This window comes from Corapipo altera, unplaced genomic scaffold, assembly GCF_003945725.1.
Source record: "Corapipo altera isolate COAL_440 unplaced genomic scaffold, ASM394572v1 61411, whole genome shotgun sequence".
Lineage (NCBI taxonomy): Eukaryota > Metazoa > Chordata > Aves > Passeriformes > Pipridae > Corapipo > Corapipo altera.
In genome coordinates this window covers 8437193-8453278 of record NW_020884875.1, presented here as the reverse complement: position 1 = coordinate 8453278, position 16086 = coordinate 8437193, and positions in this window count along the sequence as shown.

Sequence of the window (16086 nt, the reverse complement as noted above, 5' to 3'; positions counted from 1 at the left end):
GGCAAATCTGAGGGTAGATGTTAATCTGCATAGTTCATTGCTAAAATTGGCTGCTGCTTTAATGAGGTGTGGAGTTTTCCATGGGCTGCAGGGAGACAGCCTGCCTCACCATGGTCTTCACCATGGGCTGCAAAGGTGCTCTGGCACTTCTTTCCCCTCCTTCTTCACTGGCCTTGGTGTGTGCAGTTCTCGCTCTCACACATTTCTTACCCCTCCCCTCCCCTCCCCTCCCCTCCCCTCTCTGTCTGCAATTGCTTCTGCACAATAATATTTTCCCCTTCTTAAATATGTTATCCCAGAGGTGCTACCACTGTTGCTGATGGGGTTGGCCTTGGCCAGCAGCAGGTCTGTCTTGGAGCCAGCTGGCACGGGCTCTGCTGGTGTGGTGGTGCATCCTCTGCCCCCCAGGCCGCACTGTGATCTAAGAAATGCTCATTAGGCCTCTACACTGACGAACAGCACCTAGCTAAGCCCCCCTTGAGCTTCTCAGAAACAGTGTCTGTTGCTGGGAACTAGTGCTGTCTAATGAGCTCCTGTTTTTTAATGAACAGCCCTGTAAAGTTATTTTTCTTGCCTGAATAACAATCCAAGAGGAATTATACTTTTTTCATCAAACTTACAAAGAAAGTTATTGACCTGAATTGCAGCCAGGATGGAAAATTACCGTGTCTAAAGCTCTCTCTCTTGTGACCCTATAAACAGCAGTCCAAAGTGAGACCCTTTGAGCTCTCCTGGACTGCAGCAGGCTGTGACCAGCAATCTGCCTCTCAGAGCTAGAGAACTTGTTTGCCATACTCAGAGGATCACTGAGTGATGATGACGGATCCTGGAGTGATACCCCCAACTCCTCAAGGCTCAACCCTTCTCCCGTTGCAGAATTTGAGCTTATTTTAATGCTGCGTGAAGGGTTTTTTTATTGTCCTTTAATTGAACAGTCGAGTAGAGTATTATTATTAGAAATATACAGAAGAACAACTAGAGATAATTTTTGTCTGGATCTAAAAAGACAGGAAAATGTCTTTACAGATTGGAGTATGGCTTAATCAGTTTATTATTATAGTTTATCAGAGACTGACATTGTCCATAAAACTAACAGTGACTTGTTGTACTTGTTTTTAATATTCTAGCACTGTCTGTCTCTATAATGGTACGTATTTTTAAAAAAAGGGTGGTTAAATCAGTTAATATGGTTCTAGGTATTAGGGCAGAAAATAATAAAAAAATAAAACTTATTAGCAGAGCTAAAGAAAAGGATATTTTTTTATTCTAAAAACAATCAAAAGGGACTGTAAAAAATCAGATGCAAGTATTGTGAGATTATATTAGTTTTCATTAGGACTCTAAAGAGTCAATATATAATTTTGTAGGAAGTGAAACTTTCCAAAACAAGACAGTGTAATTGTTAGAGATGATTGGACTATTCATAATTATGTATAGTGAATCAGTTACTGGAATATTTTTAGAATTGTCTTAAATTGTTTGTAAATAGAGTACAACCAGAGAAAGTTTCAAGCATACTAATTTTAGGCTAAGATTTTTCTTGTGTGGTGTTCCTATGACTTTCAGCGCTGTGTTTTTATGGCCATAGCTGTTGATGGCTAGTGTTTTAAGCAGGCTGTACTCCTGCTGCAGGACAACAGGCCACGTACCAGGGAGCTCAGATCATAAACATGTAGTGAGACCAGAGGTGCAAACTGTTCATTGTTTTCATGATGTCTATGATGCTTCCATTTTCTGCTGGCACAGTGGTGACTGAACCAGAGAAATACTCTTCAGCATAGTGACCCTTCCTTGTTGCATACACCTAAGTGCACTGTAGTTTTCTGTCATTCTCTCTCACTTTCTATTCAATAAGCAGAGATACATGTGTTGTTTCTGTCCCTTCTTGCCTTCATCTCTTCTAAACTGCTTATCCCCCATGGTTAAGTTGTCCATGCTCTCCTGAACAGGGTCTGAGGATTCTGCTAGTAATGACCTAGGGATATATCAGAGGCCATCCACTGCTCAGAGACTAATTATCAGCATGGCCTTCCTCATTTCAGAAAGGCTGGGTTAAGGCCTTACTGCATAGGATACATAGGGCAAGAGACGCCCAGGTCCATCTCCCTGTTTTTGCCACGGGGTGAGAGACTGGTCACGACAACCATCCTTGCATCAACCTGATTGCTCTGTGGGGCCCTATGTAGCTTTGGGTGGTGCAGAACTTTCTTTAACTGCAACAGAAAACACTCCTTTTGCCTCCTTGCTTTTAGCAGCCTGATGTATTCTGTGGATTGGGCTGAGACAAGGATCTATTAGCACAGTTCTAAGTATGCTCCAAAGAAACTGTTCCAATCCCACTCCCAGCAAAGAGCAGCAGTTAAGTGAAAGTATACATTTTATGTGTCGGTCTTAGTGTCTAGCTTCTTGTGTTATTCAGCCATCTCTGCAGGTTGTAAAATACAAACAGTACAGACAGAGGGTAAAAATGCATCTGCAATACAGTTTTGTTTCCTTGTTTACCCACAATCTTCATAACTCCATTTTAATACCTTCAGTTCTCATTGGTTTTAGTCTTTGGAAAGATATTGTGAGAATAAATACTATGGAATATTTGGAAACTAAAATTCATGGCGTAAATATTAATGCCTAAAAGACATTATTATTTACTTCTGATTTTTTTGGGTTTTTTTAATAGTCATTGTATTGATATGACTGATGCTATGATTTTTAAGAGGGAGGAAAGAATCCCATAGGAATTCAACAATAATTTATTAGTCATTACTAATATGCTTTTCATTACATCACTGCTTTTCAAAAGTTACCGCTTAGGGGTTTGGGTAGGCTTCTTGGGATTTGTCTTGTTTAATTGCAGTGGAAACCACTCTTTCAACACCCTACTGAAAAATTTTTTTATTCAACATGACTGTAGTGGTTTGAACCTTGTTTTCCCCCAGAGGCTGAAAAGTGGTAACCCCCAGGGGTGGAAACCCCTGGAAGTTTTGAAGTTCTGTCCAATGAGCGCTCCTGCAGAAATGTAAACATATCACAAGAGAAGAGTTGTAGTTTGGTTTGGTAGAAGAGTAGCCATGTTGTAGGAGCTTCGAGGAAAGGGGCCCAGAGCCCCTCGGGGCCTCTGGGCCCCCCCCCAGCCCCAGTTGGGGACTGCAGAGACTTGGAACAGTGTTAGACTGGGCTAAGTGTCTGTAGTTAAGCTGGGAGATGCTTTTCCACTGTGAGCAGCAACCAGAGATACTGAAAGCCATGGCAGCCAGCACGGACCGGAGGAAAAGCGGTGGCGCAGAGCCAAAAGATAAGAGAGCAGCAAAACAACCATGCAGCAAAGCAGGCAGAACTTCTGCAAACCTGAGAGAGAAAGAACGGCAGCAGAGAACAGAACTAAGTTTCTACAGAGAGAAAACTTGGGGGTAAGAACTGCAAAACTCCCCTAAACTTCCTTGGAGATCCCTCCAAAATGGAGGGGGTGGACTTTTACTGATTAGAAGTCCTAGATGGAGTAAAGGAGCTAAGAAGCTCAGTCATCCTGAGAGCTCAGCCGGGACGGTGTGTGGAGGTTGACCTTGAGGCCCTCCCTTGCTGCAAGCTACAAAGAAGCTCGCAGCCTGAGGCAGGGCACAGAGGCCCTGCAAGGAGCTTGAATCTCCTGGAGATACCAGACCGTCACGAAGACCCCCTGCGTCTTCGTGATATGACATGGTGAAACGGCCTTGTCTGGGGTTATGAAGCCCACAGAAGACCCCTTTGGTTGGTTGACGACGGGGCCGAGGGGGGGCTTGGATACCTCCCTCGTGAGTGCTGGCAGAGATCCAGCTATCAGCTGCTGCATGCATGAGATGAGAAGACCTGCTGCCTTGGAAGAGATGATGCTGCTTTGGGACTGGAAGGGATCTGTCCTTCTTTCCCTCCTGGACTTTTATTTGGAGGGAAGAAGAGATCTGATCCATTGTAAATACTATATGTCATGGTAGAGATAGTTGTGATCGTGTGTATAATGTGTTATAGTATTTATTTGTACAGTCATTGTAATATATTCCCTTTTCCCCATTCTGAGTCTGGTTGTGTTTTGTCTGGAAAAACCCATCTCACATTGGGTTGAGATGTGGGAGGGGGAAATGGAGCTAGGGAATTGGATTTTTGGGGCTATCTCAAACCATGACAATGACTAATTCTTTTGTTTACAGGGGTCACTGAAAGAGGCCTTTGGGAAGAGATATCAGGTATTAATAAATGTTAATATTGAAAACTTATTTACCAGGCATGAGTTTTATGAATGCATAAGGTCAATATGGATAGCTGGTTGTCTCAGTCTATACTAATAAACCTTGGTGGCCAAAATGCTACCTCCGACTTCTCCTGCTCACCTCAGGTGGGCTGACAGCAGCCCACAGAGGATGGTACAGCATGGGTAACAAATACCTGCTGGCAGTCCTGACTCCTCCACCTGCAAGATCATCTGCTGAGCCTCAAGAGAAATGAAATTAAACTTGGCTGGAATCAGCTGCTAATAGTTACTGCCTTTGGCTCTTCTCTTTTTTCTCTTGAAAATTCAGTAGTTTTTAATGATATGGGCTATGGAGCCCATCAGAGGAAGCGTCCCTGGAGCAGTGCTAATGAGACAGAGAAAAGCAATTAAAGAAAGTGTCTGTTGGCATTGTGTATGTGAGCTCCTGGCACTTACTAAGTGGTGGCTTCCAGTTGACAGGAAAACTTTAAGGTGTTGGAAACACGCTGTAAATCACTGGCAAAGCCCTCCCAGGTTACTGTGTGCTGTGTCAGGTTCTCTTTCTGATGAGCCAGAACATTATTTTTTTTGTATTCTACAAAGTTGTTTTTTGCTGTAAGAGAAAACTCCTGACAGTGCTTGGAGTCACAATGTGGAGCCAGCTACCAGCTTGCTGTGAGCTTAGAGTGTTTCCAGGCTTGGAACTGGTTTCCTCTTTTGATTCTCCTCTATATGGGCATATCTTTATGGTCAAGGTGACACCAAAAACTGTCTATTTAGACACTCTGTATGAGTGGATTGGATCCCATTTAATTCAGTGTATTGGTCTTTATTCCACTTTATGCTGTAACAGCTGGTAACATAAAACTACATTTCTGGTGCTATATGTATTTTATGAATATTTAATAATGAAAGTAATCCCTTCTCATTAGCAAGAATAAGGGAAATAGTGTGTGAACACATAAAAAATGATCTTCTTTTTGAGAAGTAGCTTTTCTGATTGCCAATTTAAATTTCATCTACTTTGTAAAGTACTGCTCAAAGGCAGCAGATTCAACAGTTTAACATTACATTATTAATAAGGTGGAGAGTATCTTCTTGTTGAATTGGGATAGCTATGTATGTAATAACTTTAAAAAAATCATGGTTTGATATGACTACAGACTGGATCACAAGGAATGCAGGATTTAAGATCATGATACTGTGAGTATTTGCTTGGATCATGACAGTGCGTATCTGTTTCAGAAGTCTTGTATTCAAAACATGGAGAAATAGTCCTTGGCAATTCCCATCAGTGTCAGGTTTGAGGCTGCCTCTGTAATAAAATTCTGCTGTTTGACCTTCTTTGTGTTTGACCTTCTTTCCCGAGAAAAAAGGGAACTTTCTCTTTCAGAGAACTTCCTCTGAAAAATGTCACTTTTTCCTGCAAATGCATATCTCCAGAAAAGAACTGACCAAGCTTTTGTATTTTGTCATCAGAAAAGATATTACCCTGCCTCAGAAATTCCTACTTGGTTGAATTGTAGTTAGGATAAGCTGTGAGTGCTGTATTTTTGCAGGAACTGACTAGGTTAGGGCCTATGAGACAGCAGTGCAACTGGGCTGGGGCAGAGTAAAATGTCTGTAGTTCTTAAACTTTCCTAAAGAAATCTGACTGTGAAAAGGTTGGTTTTCTCTGTCTCATAAAATTATTATTTTTTTACAATCAAAGGATGGCACAGACACTTTAAGATGAAACATATCTCCTTTCCAACAATGTCTCATGTTGTCTCTTAAGGAAGAAAACCCATCACCCTTATTGCATATTTATAATGCAATATTTCCAATGATGCGGCTAGGAAAAGTTATTTTCTTCTCATTGAAACACATTCATTAGCAGCATGTATATCATAAATTGGTACCTTTTATACACTTTAATTAAGTATGCTAAATAACTAGTGATGAACACTTGAATTTTATGTAAAAAGTTTTAAGAGAATGACGTGAGTTCTAGCACACAGACTTTGACCAGGGCCTCCATGTGCTGGTGCAGATCTGATTTATTATACTTGACCTTTCAACTAATTATGTTCAGATAAATGAGTGTCATGGTTTAGGAATGGTATTCCCAAATTTAATGTTCCCACTGAAACACTCCAAATCATGTGCTGCTTTCTTACTTCCTCTCCCATGGCAGTGAGATGGAGAGGAGAATTGGAGGGTCAAAAGATAATGAACACAAGTTGAGATGAGAACAATTTACTAAAAAGAGCAATGGCGTAAGAAATGAAAGGTAACAGCAACAATATCAATAAAAGAGTGTACAAGAGAGGCGAATCACTCACATGTGAAGGCTCACCATGCAGAGCCTGGCACTACCCCAACTGCTTATCCAACACTAGCCTGACTGAAAGGGACCCCTTCTCTTCCCAGCCCCTGTGTATGGTGTGAGGTGGTATAGAACAACCTCAGGGTCCTGCCCGTGTGCATCCTGGCTACTGCAGAAATTAACTCTGTCATGCCTGGAACCAGGACAATTGAATATCACAAGCATCTTGCTCATAAGTACTTTAGGAATCTAGGAACTGGTAAACATTATATTATATTTAGTGGAGTACCTTCATTTATGGAAGTAGAGCTCTTCAGTCTTTGCTAATTCAATCAAGAATCACACTCAGTTATACACTTCCTCACAAATAGGTTTGGCTCTTTCTAAACTCTTCATATCTTATTCTTCCCTATAACAATTCTGATCAGAGAAAAAAAAAAGTGACAGCCAGGATGAAAGAAGTGCTTCTAGGGCCTTCACAAACTTCTTTACATTCCTAAGTCTAGGCTTTTTTCAGTTCTGTGACTGTTCTTAAATTTTAGTTTTGGGTCTAAGGCCCCACATGAAGGACAGGTAATTTTTTTTCTTCTGTGTATTGAAATACATTTTTATTATATCTCGACCTAGGTTTTAGTTAAAGTACTATCTTGTACAAAGTTTGCTGAGATTTTTGCACAGACAATATAGCAGGAAGAGAAGATGTTTTGTTACATAAATGTGCACACACTCAAAAGAGGCAGACTAGCTTCAGCTAGGAGGGAAGATATGTTTGCTGGAGCACTGTCCAAAGCTTTTGCTTAATAAAAGACTTATTAGCAAAAAATATTGATTCGAGGGAGTAAAGAAAGATAAGATTTTAAATGGCAGAAATTTTAGACATTATGTAAGAATTTCAGTTTAATTTATACAGGGAAGTTAAAATTGTTAATCACCTAGTTAGTGGGTTGTTAAGCCACTTTTTCTCTGATTACTGTGAGATCAAGAATTTGTGGGGGGCTTTTAAACTCTGCTCTGAACAGAATCTGCTAAGCAATGAGGGAGATTGCCTTTCTGCTATTGCAAGTGTTGAAAAGAGATAATGCTGGTGTGTCAATTAATAGGACAAATTGAATAGTGAAGAAAAGAAATCTTTTCCACCAAGTACATAGCTTAGTTTCAGGTATCCTGAGTTCCTTCATATGGGACCTCGCTTTTACTCAAAGCTGCAAGGAAAACTATCTCATTGCAACTTCTGGATTGAGCCACAGCTAACTCCCAGACAGATTCAGAATTCAGCTGAGATGTCTCTCAACACAAAGAATCTGGATGCATTTGAGGAGCCAAGACTACCCTGGCTGGATTTGGATCTCAGTGTGCTCTGCGCAACTTTTCCAACAGCAGTTCTGGCACCTGTGCCACATTTGGAAACAGCAGGCCAACAGTGGGTCTTAAAGCATCTGCAAGTCTTTGCATTTCTCAGACATCCTGTGTTGAGTCTTTTGAGGGGGTAAGGGAAGAAGCATTACTTTTCTGAAATATGTTCCAGCAGATGTATTGGTGAATAATACTAGTTGTACAGCTGGCATTTTGGAGCTACAGGGAGAACACATAAAGCCTCTTTGCTTTCCAACCACCTGCCTAAAAGTATTTTTACGAGATTTTTTTTCACCCTGATCTTATTATGAGCATTATGCAGACCCCAGCCTGTGTTTGATGCGTTCTGACAGAAGAAAAATTATCAATGCCAAAAATAAACAGTGCAAAGTTCTTCTGTGGAGTTGACTCACAATAGTGTCATACCTTTTTCTGTGAGCCTGCCCCTTTTGAACGCAAATCTCGGTGGTTGGTTTTTTGTTTTTTTTTTTGGTGCTGTTGTTGTGGTTCATGTGCGTGCATACATACAGACACGTTGCAAAGAATGTTTTGGAGTAACCTTCAAATACTAGCAGCCATGTTTCATATTAATACCCTCGGAGTGGGAGGCAGAAGTGGCTTATATGTTAAGACAAACAAAATGCTGTGAACTAAGACAGTTTTTTCCAGAAAGCTTAAAAGGGAATAATGTGATTCTTGCTCCTCCCCACCCCAGTGTGGGATGTTCCTCCAAAACATTCCTCTCAGGGTGGTCTGTGTGCTTTTGGACAGAGGAGAGTGTTGACTGACTCAGTGGTGAGTGTGTTGTCCCTTTCTCCCCAAGCTGACATCTGGGGCTCTTTTCTTACACTTTAGGAAAGTGAAAGGCAAGGGACAAATGAAGAAGCAGCAGTACCATCCAGCTCAGATGAGCACATTGCTAAAATCTGGACAGCTTTGGTCCAGTAGTGCCAAAACTGAAGGCATCTGTTCTGAAGGGAATCCCACAGAAGAGATGCAGACCAAAGAGGAGGGGCAATGATGTGGAAGGAAGAAAATTGGTTGAACTAGAGGGAAGACAGAACATGAGCAGCAGAATTCACATCTTGTGGGAGAATCAGTGAAGGGGAACAGCAGAAGGAGTATGAATGTGTCAGCAAGAGAGAGAGGTGTATACTTCCATTTTAACTTGTTCCTGTCCTTCTCCAATCTCGATCACTGGTGATTTTCTGCACCTAGATGCCAAAAGTTGATTGTTTAATATCAATAATATTATAATTATCTATTTTATCTCATTCATGCCTGGAGTGATTCATTTGTATTTACCAAAACATTTGCTGCAGTCCCCACTCTAGGATGTTCACACAAGATAGGCTTTAAAGTTATTAAGTCCTTAGTTAAATAATAGTACAATACTCTGAGAACTTTAGCCATGGATGGTGCTGAGGAATATTTCACAATGAATCATTTATCTGTCAGACAAATGTAATGTTCCCAGCAAGTTCATGAACTGATCATGACATTATTTTTTGCTTAAAATTATTCATTATTATGTTTTCCAGCAAGTGGTCCTCTGCATCTGGTACATTACCAGTTTCTGCCAGTAATTCTGATATTTGTTTTTTGGCTCCTTTGTGAGTTTCATAAAGTACTTACTCCATTTTCTACTCTCAGTCAGTTGGGTGCTTTAGTTACTGCCTTGACAAACACTGTATTGCAAACCTGTCTACATGATATGGTCAGCTGAAAGGAATCTTAGATAGGTATGTCTGCAAAGAGGAAATGAAAGAAAAACCCACAATAGAAGTGCTGAGAGTACTTCCTAAAATACTAGGTAAGCATGATTTTTAAAATAGATCCTGTTTCAATAATGCTCCATGTAAGAGATATCTGTAGCTCCTGGTCTTTTCAAAATGAGGAGCATTTTTGAAGCAGATCATTATTTATTAAGACAGTTTCCAGAAACTGACTTGATAGGCTCTAAGTAATTCTATGCAAGTCTGTCTTTCTTAAGGGAAATATATTCAGAGTTAAAGATTTATTTCAAGGAGTTTTCCTAGGAGGATGGTTTGTATTCTAAGAATAATATCCTATTTCACTGACTACAATAGTAGTAATCTGTTAACCTCTGAGGCAGCACAGCAGTGGGGCCTCATAAATAAAGCTGTAAAAATTGATGAAAACATAAAAAAAAAATAAAACCCTCACAGACATTGCTGAATAACTTGTTCAGGAGATTGAAAGCTCTTTTCAAGGTATGTGAAGAGGCAGATAATGAAGTTTGAAGTTTTTATATAAATACAGAATAAACCCATGCATTGAAAATGAATTGGTGAAAGCTATAAACCAACATACCCTAAATGATACCTGGGACTATGCTTTAGTAATCCATGGCAGCTTCGGTCTGCCTTTGTTAGATTACTTAGCAAGACCAAAGTGTGCACTTTTGCATTGGCTTCTTGTCGCTTTAACATTATCTCACTCTCTTTTTGGACAGTGCTGTAATGAACTCCATCTTCCATCATGCAAATCCATCAGCTGTGATATTATTATACAACTGTTTGAGCTTGTTTCAGATTTTAATCACAGCTGCTAAGCTTCAAGTGCTAGCTAGGGCACTTTCTTGGCTAGGTTACCTAGAAATTACCCTTTTGCTTTAGTTTACCTGGTTGCACCAGGCGCCAAAGAATGGAGTTTGACTGTGGCTAGAGGGGCTTTACTTCACACCACTGTGGAGGTACAGCTAAGGAAATTCTTGTGTCTCGTGAGTGTGAGAGTCCTCTGGGTACTTCTTCACCCAGATAAGTAGTGCAATAAAAGCACGTCCCTTGAAGTCAATGTTTCTTTCAGAGGATTTGTTCCATCTCACTGATGGAAACTGAGCCCTCCTAAATGATGCCACAAGGAGAGTCTTGTGTTTGATTGTGGTGGTGAGAATCTACCAGCTGTTTTCCACTTCATCTGCTGTGTCCAGCTAGAAACAAGCTCTGTGAGCTGAGGAAAATCCCAGTCAAGTGGTGATAGCATCAACAGACACATTCATATTCAGAATGCAAAGGAAGCTATTTAAAATGAGAAGGACTTAAGCTTCATGATGGATGATTGGCACATGGAGGCCAAATTGTTTTCTCAACTGGTTTCTAACAAAGATTTTAATAAGGTAGAATTAGGAGAGGGCTCTAGCCAATTACTGTCTTTTCTAGCCACATTACAGACATGAAAGATTATAATTTGTAAAGTCTTCTGTAGAGAACATTTCCAAAGTAAATCAGACAATTTTAGTAATGTTTGGATTACATGAATTGAAATTTAATAGGTAAGAGAAAAAAATTGTTTAAATAATTTTGTTTTTGTTTTTGTTTTAATTTATTCCTTTTCAAAACAACTGGGTCTGGGAAGTTACATCTCTTGGCATGTCCTTCGAAAAAAGTTTTATTCCCGAATCCTCCTCCCCCAAATTTTTGGAAGAACCCCCCCAAATTCTCATGCAAAAGGTTGTCTACCCGCTTCTTTGTGCTTCAGAACATGTGTTTATGGGCTAGCTGTATTAAAAAACAATTCCAGAACAACTGTGTCTATAAGAAATATGAAGAAACAATGCCTAGTAGACTAGGGCAGTAGGTCATAGTTCAAAGCATCCAGATCTGTCACTGTGTCTGATTTTGATCTAAGGAGGTGGGAGGAGATACTCTTAGAAAAGGGAAAAAAAGAAAAGGCAGTTCCCAGGTGGGTTGAAATTGATTTTAAAGCAGAAAAGAACAGTGCTGAGTACAAAATGTTCATAAATGGGGTAGAGCAGAAATTACACAGGACAACGAAAGAAAATAGTAGTGCTAATTTGGGGGAAGAACACTTACCATTAGGCAGTTCAATTATGATTTCTTACAAAACTGCTGAGCTCTGGTCTGTTTGAAAGCCCAGCATGGCTCAACCACAAGCATGTTAGGATGAGACTGGTATTTCATCACTGGTATGACGTGGGACACAACTGTACACAAAAGACAATAACCCTGTAGTCTTTGGCAATTTAGAGCTGATTCCACTCTCTGGATGAGGAATATTATGTGTGTGTGCAACTGGACATGCAACTGCACTCCAGGATTGGCCTAGTTGTAGCCTTACAGCCTGGTAAATGTGGAATTACTATCACTAGTAAAGAGACAGCAGGTTAAGCTGACCCAACAAGGTCACAGAACTTGTCAGGTTTTGTCTGAACTTGGACTGATTGGAGCTTTGCTTGAGCCTGTTTAGTTATTGCTGCAGTTGTTTTTTTCTAATAGTTGGGTGGCTAGTGCTTAATTTTTTACTTTCACTTTTAATCATGTGATATACCATACATTTTATATAGTTAGTAACAAAAAAGTGTTCTGTGTAGAATGAAATATTTGCCATAGAATACCTTGTGTTGGAAAAGACCTTTAAAAGTCATTGTGTCTAATCCCCCTGAAATAGACAGGGACATCTTCAACTATACAAGTTTGCTCAGAGCCCTGTCCAACCTGACTTTAAATGTTTCCAGGGATGAGCCATTTGCCACCTCTCTGAGCAACTTGTTCCAGTGTTTCACCGCCCCATTGTGAAAAGCTGCATCCTTATATTTAGACTAAATCTACCTCTTTTAGCTTAAAACTTTTAGCCCTTATTCTACCAAAACAGACCCTGTTAAAATGTTTGCACCAGTCGTTCCCTGTCAGGAAATAAGACCAACCTGACTGAACAAGGAGCTTTTGTAGGAAAAAAAAGTGAGTTTATGATCTTTGGAAGAAGGGGCAGGCAACTCAGGAAGAGTACAAGTTTGTTGCTAGGTCATGTAGAGAGAAAATTTGAAAGGCAGATTCTCAGCTAGAACTCAATCTGTTCACTGCTGTGAAAGACAATAAAAAGTATTTTTATAGAAACGTTAACAACAAAAGAAGAGCCAAGGAAAATCTCCATCTTTTATTGGATACATGGAGGAACACTGTCACCAAGGATGAGGAAAAGGCTGAGGTAGTTCATTCCTTCATTGCATCAGTCTTTAACGGTAAGATTGGATATCCTTGGGGCAACCAGTTCCCTAGAGCCGGTAGACAGGGATGGGGAGCAGAATAGACTGCCTGTAATTCAGAAGGAAGTAATTAGTGATATGCTGTGTCACTCAGACACTCACAAGTCTATTGGGCCTAGTGGGATTCATCCAAGGGTACTGAGAGAGGTGGCAGAAGAGCTCGCCAAGCCACTCTCCATCATTGATCATCATCCCTGATAAACCAGGGAGGACCCAAGTGACTGGAAGTTAGCCAGTGATCACATCCACAAGAAGGGTCAGAAGGAGAATCCAGGGAAGTACAGACCTATTGGCCTGACCTTGGTGGAAAGGTCATGGAACAGATCATCTTGAATGTGGTCACATGGCACATACAGGACAACTAAGGGATCAGATCCAGCAAGCACAGGTTTGCAAAACGCATGTTCTGCCTGCCTGACAGCCCTGATCTCCATTTATGACCAGGTGACCTGCCTAGTGGGTAGAGGGAAAAGCTATGGATGTAGTCTTCCTGGACTTCAGCAAAGCCTTTGATGCTGTCTCCCACCATATTATCCTGGAGAAACTGCCTGCTCATGTCTTGGAGAGGTACACTGTTCACTGGATTAAGAACTGACTGGGTCTAGAGGGTAGTCCAGTTGGTGGCCAGTCACTGGGGCTCACTGTTGGGGCCAGTCCTATTTCATCTTTATTGATGATCTGGATGAGAGGATTGAGTGCACCCTCAGTAAGCTTGCAGACAACACTAATTTGGGTGGGAGTGTTGATCTGCTGGAGGGCAAGAAGGTTCTGAAGAGGATCTGGACAGGCTGGATCAGTAGGCCAAGGCCAATAGTATGAGGTTCAACAAGGCCAAGTGCCAGGTCCTGCACTTACATCACAACAACACCAGAGTTGGAGCAGAGTGGCTGTAAAACTGCCCAGTAGAAAAGGACCTGGAGGAGCTGGTCAACAGTGGCTGAACATGAGCCAGCAGTGTGCCCCAGTGGCCAAGAAGGTCAATGGCATTCTGGATTATATCCAAAACAGTGTGGCCAGCAGGACCAGGGCTCTGATTGTCCTCCTGTACTTGGCACTGGTGAGGCTGAACCTGTGCAACTGTGTCCAGTTTTGGGCCCCTCACTTCCTGAAAGACATCGTGGTGTTGGAGCAAGTCCAGAGAAGGGCAAAGGAGCTGGTGAAGGGTCTTGAGAGTAAGGAATAGCTGAGAGAGCTGGAGGTATTTATCCTGGAGAAAAGAAGGCTGAGAGGACACTTAGTTGCTCTCTACAACTACCTGAACGGAGGTTGTAGCCAGGTGGGGGTTGGCCTCTTCTCCAAGGCAACTAGTGACAGGATGAGAGGACACAGCCTCAAGATGTGCCAGGGGAGGTTGAAGTTGGACATTAGGTAGTATTTCTTCATGTGAAGGGTTGTCAGGTGTTGGAATGGGCTGCCCGGGGAGATGTTGGAGCCACCATCCCTGTGACTGTTCAAGAAATTACTGGACTTGGCACTTAGTGCTACAGTTTTGTTGACATGGTGGTATTCAATCAAAGGTTGAACTCCATCTTGAAGATCTTTTCCAACCTAAATGACTGTGCTGGTTTAAAGGTAAAGCAACAGGGGAAAATGAACTCAACCCAAAAGAGAGATTATAAATCAGAATAACAATTTAATAAAATAATACAATAAGTATGATTATATCAGACAAATAATTGGTTTTAACCCACAAATCCCAGATGTATAACCCAGCACCCTGGGGCATGAACAGAGTGGTGTTCTTTGGGCCTCCTGAGTCCAAAGTAAAGGGAGAGGGGAAAAACCTGTTGGTGAGAGTGCTGTTGCAGTCTGGTCGAAAGTGGTGGTTGCAGTCCAATCGAGGGTGGTGTTCTGCATTCTGGTTGAGAGTGGTGGTCTGCAGTCTTCCTCTGGATCCCACGAGTGGTTAAAAAAGTCCCAAGACTCCAAGATTATATATTCTCCAGTTCAGGCAGGAATGCTCAGTACTTCCCTCAGGACAGGGGGTTCCTCGATGGGCATGAGGACAAAAACACCCTTCTATCTCACAGGTCTCTTAGCACCTAGTTTGTAGCCTGATGAGTCAGGCTGCTCTGGGCAGATGGTGCGAATAGTCTATTGACAACAATTTCTGGGAAATGGCATGGAAGGCTATAGAATACACAGTTTTGGGTTACACCCATCCAGCTGACCTAACTAGGACAATGACTCAATGATTCTGTGATTCTTATGGGGCTCTCTTAAGTACTGAAAGTCCTCAGTAAGGTCTCCCTAGAGCATTCTCTTCTCAGGTTGAACAATGCCATGTCTATAGCATGTTAATGATACATAGAGGAGAACAGGTATGGTGTATAGCAAATGCCAGTGAACACAGGCTGTGTGTGTGGGATGAAATAATAACCAAAGAAGCACAGCAGGGAAGTGGCAAGTCCAGGCTTCTCTTTTCTTTTTCTGCAATAATTAATCTATAATAATAATAATTCAGTCAGTTATTCAGTTGCTAAGGTTTAAATTACATGAACAATACATTTTTTGTTTGGCGTTTTGTTTTTGCCTATGACAATAATTTTAGTGTAGTAAAGTATCTGTACCTAAACTTGAGCAGAACTTAACTGTGCCGTTGGATTTAAGCCATTTAATTGAGATCCCCACTTATGGTTCACTTAAATTACAGCCCTACTACTTTCTCAACAGGACCAAGTCCAGGCTTGTTAACTCTGCACCACTTTGCTCCTTCCCTCACAGGATTTTCAGGCTGCTGTGACTTGTGCCATTGCAGAGGTATAGGGTGGGAAGCAGGGGTCAAGAGGGTTCTGGGGTGACATGGTGAGCTAATAGCAGATATAAGCCTTGTTGGGCTCCTTGTAGACCTGGAGGATGAGGTTTTAACCTTTCCTACCCCAAAAGTGCAGAGCTCCTTTTTTGGTCTGCATATGGCTAATTCTAAATTGTGGGGGTGTGTGGGGTGTGTGGGGGGGTGTCATTTGAGAGAGAGGCAGGGTCATTCGAACTTGAACATCTCACCAGCTCTCCAGGTTACAGTTTGCCGGAAGTTCCTGATGCCTGTCCATGAGGCTGGGACTGACAGTTATTTTGCAGAAGGTGTGCTGTTGTTGAACAGCTGTAGCACCAGGTGAAGGGGCTAGAGGAAGAGGTGAACAGGCTTTGTAGTATTCAAGCAAATGAGCAAGAGACACT